We start from the raw sequence: 9,170 nt of genomic DNA, 5'->3' as shown, positions 1-9,170 counted from the left end.
AAGCAAATATCTATGGGATCATCAAAGAATGGATGAATATTTGTTAGAGAATGAAAATTTTCCAAAGGAGATTGTTAGGTTCCTATACCAATAAGAGTCATAATTTTGAATAACTAAGGTTAAGCCTTGTAGCATTGTACATACCTTTGCTTTCTGCAAATGTTTTCATATTATAAAAAAATTAAAAAATGTAAAGAGCGTATATCCTAAAAGAAAAATAAAACGACAAAAGAATAAGAGAAGGTCAAAAAAATGAAAGTATATGAACCCCAAAAAAAGAGACCATGAAAATGTGTAAGTCTAAATGCCACTACTATTTACTTTTATGCATAATAATGATTGTGTGCAACTTGTTATTCATGCCACAATCCATGGTAATCAAACTGTTTAATCTTGGTTATTTCATGCTTTGAATTTTATGTTTATAGTTAGAGAATAAAATCTTACCAAACAGTTTAATATTGGTAGATCATTAGAAAGGTAGAGAAAATAAAAGGAGCTCATAAGCTTAATCTGAGCCCTTGGATGATATAAGGTTAGAATCAGATAGATTAGTTTTCAAAAGAAAAATAGATGAATAAGGGTTTGCTAGCCTAATGCACCCAAAGAAATGAAGAAAACATGTTAGGGTAAGAAATGGGTAAGTAGAAGAAAGGTTGCTAAACTACAAAGTTAATTGGATCAAAACACGTGCATCATGCTTAGATACATATTTCAACGCGTATGATCAATTATGAAGGCAAAAACAAAGGTTTACAAATTCATGTGATTAACTCCACCTCATTCATTTTTCCCCTTTACTTACTAATTTCCTATCTACAAGTATGTTCTAGTACTCTAAATCCTTTAAGTCAAAGAGGCTCAGAGCATTTTTCTAAATTTTGGTGGGACTGGACCCTCGATTCAATGACTTATGTCAAGTGCTAGAATCTCCTTCACAAAATCATTCCCCCTTCATAAAATCTATTTCCCCTCATCACCCTAAGAAAACCCCTTTTCCTAAGGATAACCTCCATTTACCTAGGAAAAGTGAAAACCCCCCATGAAAATCCCATTTCACCCAAAAACCCATAAAAAACACTTTATCCTAAGTATAAAGCAAAGTGTGCGAAATGCATACATTTTACCTTTTTACTTAGGAAAAACCCACTCTACCCATTATATTTCATATTAATTTCTAATTTTATTATATAAATCCCCCATATCCCTTTTCTCGTATATTAACTAAATCCCTATGTAAATACCCCCAACCCTTAGTTTTAATAAAAACTAATACATTTGCCCCTTATCTCGACAAAACAAATAAATCCCCCATTAACCTTAAATAATCACAAATCACTTGTGATTAAAGCATCGAGCCCCCCATAAAGCCTCTGTACATTTTGTCCATGCTATTCCCTTTCCCGACCATCGTTCGATCATCCGCACTTGAATCTGTCGACGCGCAGCCATATCAGGTTCACTCGATGCCCAACCTTTACCCAAAGAGTTAAACCCCGTTATTAAGCTCTGCCTGATCATTTTAAACCTATGATCTCACTCGATGCCTGACCTTTACCCAAAGAGTTAAACCCCGTTATTAAGCTCCGTTTGATCATTTTAAACCTATGATTAACTCCTAAATAAATCGAAACCACTGAAGATTAAATCTTGCCCCCCCCGGCCCCCACCCCCTTAAGCCCAAGCTTTTATCTCCTGCTCGCTTCCGTCGCCCGACTACTGTTAGATCAACTTCTGCCTAATCCAACACTCCACAACCATATCAGCCACGCTCGATGGTCGAACGATACCCACCTGATAAAGTGGTTTTCCCTGACCCCCCTATGGCTACGTGTCAAGCGTTGGAGCATATCGAGTGACCCCTTCTAAAAAAATTCCTTCGCATCATAAGCGGTGCGAAGACCCTTAATACTGCCTCCCTGCCAACTTGATAAACCACCTATTATCCACAAATATAAACATTCGCATCATATTAAAAAAGTTTCCTATTAAGCTTAAAACACCAAAAACCTTCATTTTCGTGCCTTTTTCCCATTTCACAATTAAAACCCTTAAACCCTTCAGCTCCACCCTGAACCTCTGTAACATCATTTGACCTCCATTTACATTCAAAACACTGCCATGACCCCTTCCCCAAGCATCCTTGTGCAAATAAATCTATCAATCGCCTTCCTTGTGAACTGAGGTTTTCTTAGTAATTGTTGTGTTTTGTAGATAATCAGCCGAAGACCAGAGCTTGGATAAACAATTCTGATACTAGTCGCAGAACCTGTTTACTCCAAGACTCGATAGGAAACCTATTAAAAAGCTTGTATTAAGAAAAAAAAGACCATTATATAAGGAATAGAGATGAAGACAATTACACATAGAGCTGAGAATAAAACATTTATACAGAACATTGACAGTCAAAATAGAGGAACCAGACTAAAGAAGACAAACAAATGAAACATGCAGAGAGTTGATCAATATCCACTTCCTGATGCTAATATGCAGAAAAACAAAGGAATTTACTATTGAAGCACATAGTAAAAGGTTAAATTGTATAGTAAAAGGGAAGGACATAGAAAGGATAAAGACATGTCACCAAAGTAAAAGAGTATTAGTGACAGAGAGTATCAGATGAAAGCCTGAAGTAAACAAAGCCTCCAATGTGATAATTCAAATAGAAAAGTCTAGCATAAAGAGCTAAAACCAAACCATAAAATCCAACAGTACCACAATAAAAGGGACAGCATGAAAGCAGTTCACTAGCTGTCTCTATCTTCCTACAAGAAGATATTTGTATTTCCTAGATTAAATCTCAAGTTAGTTTGAGATATTTGTAATAAAACCTTAGTATAAATACTTCACAATTTGAAGTATGTAGGGTGGATTCTTAGACATTTCTATAGACTTCTTTATCGAAGGACTGTAAAGCCAATGGAGCATTTACTAATCCAGCAAGTTGGATTGATGAATAAAGACCAGATATTTCAAAGGATTCATGTGTTGAGTGAAGTGCAGACAAGTATTTTCTCACATTGTTGTTATCTTTCTTAAAGTTTTTCCATAATGTTTATCTGAATCTGAATGCCATAACTGGAGTATTATCTCAGAATTTGTTTAATTACACTTTGTTATAACAGTTAGGCAAATACATGTTTTCTACTGATATCTAAGTTAAGGAATTCTTAATTGCTCCTTAGTTTAGGTTGTTTCTTTATAATCTATAGCAAAGGATTATTAATTGCCCTTTGTTTACGATTACCCTTTGTTCCTCATTTCAATCTCGGTTTGAGAATTCTTAATTGCTCTCTCACCCTGGTTAAAACCTTTTCACCCTTTTGGCCCTAAGACCTGCACTCTACTCTGTTATCTTTCCCTTTGAGCATTCCCTTTAGTGAGTTGATCTAGTCCTGCTGCTCTTTTCTTGACTCCACAGCCCAATGGTCTAGAGACATCATCCTATCCATATGTTTAAAGAATCCCACCACCCAATCTTCAATAAAAATTAAAAGCTCCGTGAACCTTTATAACTAGCCTAGAATCCTAACAAGAAAAGCTAAATCATATATAGAGAGCCCTCTCTAGGCTTAGGTTGGCTATAGTCTATGCCCAAAAGTTGGTTTGTGGTTACCTCAGTCATTTTCTTTCTTCTTATAACTTCTAGAGAAGATTCTGAATGATAACATATTGGTGACTCCATCGGGGAACCAACAACTCCTCAGTCCTAATAAATCTTTAAAAAAATTCTAATTCTATAATTTGAGCCTCTTAAAGTCGTTTGTTAGAAGTTATATTGAAAAAATCTCACAAAAATAGTTAAAAAAAATGAAATTCTGGCTTCTAGAAAGAATCATTTTACTAGGGCTAATATAGATCCCAACCCATCCTCCAGTAGTTGATAATCCCAACCTGATTTCAAGAAAATCTAAAAAAGAAGAAAGTTTAGTTAATCAAATACCATTAGTTAAAGCTAATTCATGTCCTGATGAGTGGTTATTTTTATAAGAACTTCCCTTTGATGTGTTATTTTATCTTTCATTATTTAGAACAAAATTTGAAAGTGCAATTGGTGAAATTGTGCTAGATCTTGGATTTATTGTAGACCTTGAAGTCCAACAAGCCAACATATCAATTGATGAATACATTTTGAAATCTCCACAATCATCCATTAAAACTACCACTACCCCTGAGTTTTCTGAACAATTCTCCACTACTTTGAGTTCACCATTACTCCCTTCAACTCCAACAATAATACCTTTTGAATTCCATTATTCACCACCAGTTATACCTTCACTCCCTCACCAACCTATCATTACTCATTCATCACCTACTAGTCATGGTTCTTCATCCACTACTGCATTAATTCCAAGTATATCAACCCCACATCTTAGCCCCTCCCAACCTATAGCAATGGAAAACAAATATGCTCCTCTTGTTTTACCTACCCAAATTCATGCCATGCTTGTAGATTATCATATTAAAACTCCCTTATTTGATGCTACTGGTCAGTACACTGCCCAACAACATGTAAACAAGATGTCTGACTTCTTTGAACTACATGAAATAGATGAAGCTGATGTCCAAATGAGACTCTTTTCCCAAACTTTGACTGGTGATGTCAAGAAGTGGTTTAAATCCTTTCCTACCAACCACATAGCAAACCTAGCAAATTTCCAAAGGTTGTTTATTGATAGGTGGGAAAAGAAAAGTAATCCCTTACAAATCCTTTCAGAATATGAGAATATTAGGAGAGGACCCAATGAAACTATTCAAGATTACTACACTAGATTCAATAAAATATATAATGCAATCCCAGTTAACCTTAGACCCCCACTTGAATAGCGTTAATAAAGTTCCCTGATGGTTTTGACACAGATATGACATACCAACTTAGGGAAAGAAACCCCCCAACATTAGAAGAAATGCAAAGTGTAGTTGTTAGTGTAGAAGCTAATTTGTTAGCTAAAAGGGCTAGAGTTAGAAATGAAAAGAGAACTACTAAGGATGAAACTTCACCATCTGATATTAAAATAGATAACTTATCCAAAAACATGGAAAGACTAATGGAGAGAATAGGTAACATGGAAAGGAAACCCCAATGAGATAACCAACAAGCACCTCCAATTAGAAACCAAAATTTCAGGAATAACCAAAACATTGGGAAAAACGGACCAGATCAGAACATAAGGCCTCCTTTTCAAGAAAATTATGCAGAGACATCCCATCCAGAAGATCCAGAGCATGATACAAAAATTAAGCTAATGGAAATAAATGATGAGGACACTGTTTTTCTAACCCAAGATGAGCAGGAACTGTATATGCTACAACAATTATAGGTATAGTTTGGGGAATCATTTGATTATAAACAAGGATATGACTCTCCCATCTTTGAAGTCCATAAACAATATAATCTAAGAGGAAAAAGGAATGTTAATGTCCCTGACCAAACTAAGAAAACAACCCAAAATCAACCCAAGAAAATAAAAGAAGCCCCTATTTCAAAGATCCTCCAAATTCTCCCTAGGTAAAACCCAAATCCTTCTGGCCCCACAATTGTAGATATAACCCTTGATCAACCATCCACTTCAATTCCCCTTGAAAATCCACATAACAATATCCCCAATAAAGAAAAATAAGACAATCCTACTCAAATCCCTGCTGCTAAAACTCAAAACCTCCAAACAGAAAAAGTCTCTTTTCCATTCAATTTAGGAGCAGAGATAGCAAAGCTAAAGATTTCAGTTCCTTTAAAAGAACTAATCAAGAATGAACCTTATAAATCACAGATAAACTAGACCTTAAACATTTCTGAAAATGAGGATTTAGTTAACTTGTTTGATGACCAACCAGAACTCATATTTGGTCTAGATGTTAATGGCAAACCATTAGAAGGAGGAGTTCCACCTTTTTACATTAGCCTTAGTATCCATGACAAAATTTTACACAATGAAATATTGGATTCTGGGGCCTCTCACATTTTAACGCCCAAATCAATAATGGAGAAATTGAACCTAGACATTACAAGGCCTTACAAAGACTTATTCTCATTTGACTCTACTCAGGTAAAGTGTCTAGGATTGATTAAATACCCATGTGTTACTTTAGTCCAATATCCTGTCAAAAGCATCCTTATGGACATTGTAGTTGCTGACATTCCACCAAAGTATGGCATGCTATTATCCAGATCATGGGGAGCCAAACTTCAGGGATCTTTACAACTATACATGTCATATGCAACAATCTCTATTTTTGGACAACCTAAGAAACTATACCGTGAAACCTTAATGAAATATATGGTAAGTAGCCAGGATTGGCCTCAAAACTTTCCCATCTACTCCATACACTCAAATATTGATTCTTTTATCTTGTATAATGTTGATCAAACACAAGAAACACTTTTAGATAGTACTAATGCAGAACCAAAAGAAATTGCAGTTTCTACACAAAATGAAACTAATCAGACTACAAAACTATTTAATGAACAAGAAGGTCAAATTGTTGTGAGTGAAGAAAAATTTGTTGCACCAGATAGTGAAAAATATGATCATGAGATATTATGGCATTTAGAATTTGATGGATTAGTCAATAGGTTAGGAGCAGGAGCAGGAGTGTGGATATATAATTTGGAAAATAATTACTCAGAAGGCCATGCATATAGATTGAATTTTAAATGTACTAATAATATAGCTAAGTATGAAGCATTAATTTTAGGTCTTAAGTTAGTTAGGAATCTAGGAGCTAAAAGAGTTTCTGTCATGGGAGACTTTGAACTAATTGTAAAATAGATTGATGTTGTATATATGACTAAGGACCCTAGATTAAGTTGTTATAGAGACACTATTGTAGAAATACTTAACTTTTTCCTAGAAACCAAGCTTGCAGTAATCCCTAGAAAACATAACATGAAAGCCCATAGTTTAGAAATGTTTGCCAGCACTTGCAATTTACCCTTCCAACCTAACTATCAATACACTGGTGAAGTTAGGCACAGACCTACGATTCCAGATAATTTGAAGAATTGGAAAATATTTTCTAATGATAAACAGATAAATAACTTTTTACTTTTAGAAGAAGAGTTTGTAAATAGCAATATAGATAATGATACATAAATAGATCCTGACACTAAGGATAATATAGAAATAAACTAGCATTTGCACCACATGTTGCAAAGGAAACGCCGTAAGGCAATGATATAAAAAACAACAACATAGAAGAAAGAAGTCAAAATTTTATGCAAATGACATAAGAAACAACAGCATAGAAGAAAGAAGTCAATTTTTATGCAATTTTGTTTCTTTACCGGTGTTTATTTTTTATCATCAACAAATGGCTAGATCATCTATTCATATTACCAAGAACCTTCGCGTTTCAGGGCGTTGCCACAATGCCACAAAGCTCATTCTGATGATCACCGGGAAGCGAATTGTTGTGGGAGATGCAAATTGTTTCCATTGTTTCTCGAATGGACTTTGTTCTTGCACTGATTATTGTAATGCTAATTGCAAATCGTCTCATAAAAAATAGTGTGACTGCAAGCATAAGCAATTACTTGCCTTTTGTGACAAGCATATGTTTGATAGAGAAAAATGGAAAAATGCAAAAGCAGAGGGGATTAGTAAAATATTTGATGTCTAATCTAGGGTGCATACATAGCATCGGTGTAATCTAGGGTGCATACATAGCAAAAACATACCTGGATAGTTAGTGACATTTTCATAAGACGGATTGAATTTCTACCTGATTCATTTCTTCATATCGGCCATAATTTTACAAAAAATGTCGAATAGGGGTTACACTGAGTATAGTATTGCTAGAAATTTGCATAATGCAGTGTTGTTGGGTGGTATGCCAATGGTGACACGTCATGTGATCATATTTCATTGATATAGATGGTATTTCGAGCATAATTATTTAAGGTTATGTGTAGAAGATTTCAAGAGAAGATATGCATGGCAGGTTCTAACTGCCCTAACATAATTCACCCAAAAGATACAAAATTTATCTGACAAACTGAATTATCTTGGACAATGTGATTGTTACATGAGAAGGCGTGCATTGGGCTTAAGATTGTAAAATATCTCATAACCTTTTCCAATATACTATAAATCAAGGCCAAGGAACACTAATGTAGGGAATGAAACATGCGTAGAAGCTAGGACATTCATAACATAGTAAGAAGAGCATTCCCTATGGGGTTCTCTAGGTCAAACCCATTTCTAATTAAATCGCCATGCACCTCGTTTCCTTGCTGCAGAGCTTCTAGGCCAGCACACGCACCAAGTACACTGGAAAAGGTAACATGATCCGCCTCTATAGCTGTCCATTGCATCCAGCCATAAAGCCTTAATGCCTCCTGACAATACCCATTTTTAGTATATCCAACAATCATAGTATTCCATGACACCACATCCCGTTCAGGCATTTTGTCAAACACTGTCCATGCATCCGCTACATATCAATATTGACTTGTTCGACTTACTCAGAACTAGTCACTGAAGCTGATCATATAGTGCAAGAACTCCAGCCCTTACTACTCTTAACATAATATTAGTTGTTACTCCTCTGAAGAGGGCATGGATGCCCTCTTGGCGCACAATCTGTTGAAAAGCATGGAAGGTGTTGCTATAACTTGTTTCTAGAAAAACAGCTTGACAGAAAATTTTATGTGAGATCCATCATAGTTGCTAGAAGTAACATCACAAGCTCAGAACATGAGCAAGAATGTAGAAATAAAATTGAATCTATAACCAGGCATCTCTTTAACACAACCCATTCATATTTATGTTATCTAATGAAATTAGATTCTTATTTGCCTCTTCTTTTTCTATCTAGAAAAACATGTTAATGATCCAGAAGCGACACTAATCGAACATGAGCAAATTATTTTCACCTTAGAAGCACTCACAGAAGCAACGGATAATTTTCATGAAAACATGAAGCTTGGAGAGGGAGGCTTTGGCCCTTTATACAAGGTATTTACCTACCCACTATTGTTTGCAAGTTTAACGCTATCACTTTACATCATCTTCCACATAGAGGAACAGGAACAGGGATTTTTAGGGATGTCTTTCTCAGAGGGAACGCCTTATGGCGTAAATATAAGAAATTCCAATTTGACGAAAAAAAATCTGTATACAAATTTTGAGTTGTGTTATTTCAATTGTTTTTTTTGGATTTTACAAGGG

The sequence above is a fragment of the Pinus tabuliformis genome, chromosome 2_1, assembly GCF_031772625.1.
Source record: "Pinus tabuliformis cultivar Carrire ecotype Pingquan chromosome 2_1, CPIR1, whole genome shotgun sequence".
Lineage (NCBI taxonomy): Eukaryota > Viridiplantae > Streptophyta > Pinopsida > Pinales > Pinaceae > Pinus > Pinus tabuliformis.
This window is presented reverse-complemented; position numbering follows the sequence as displayed.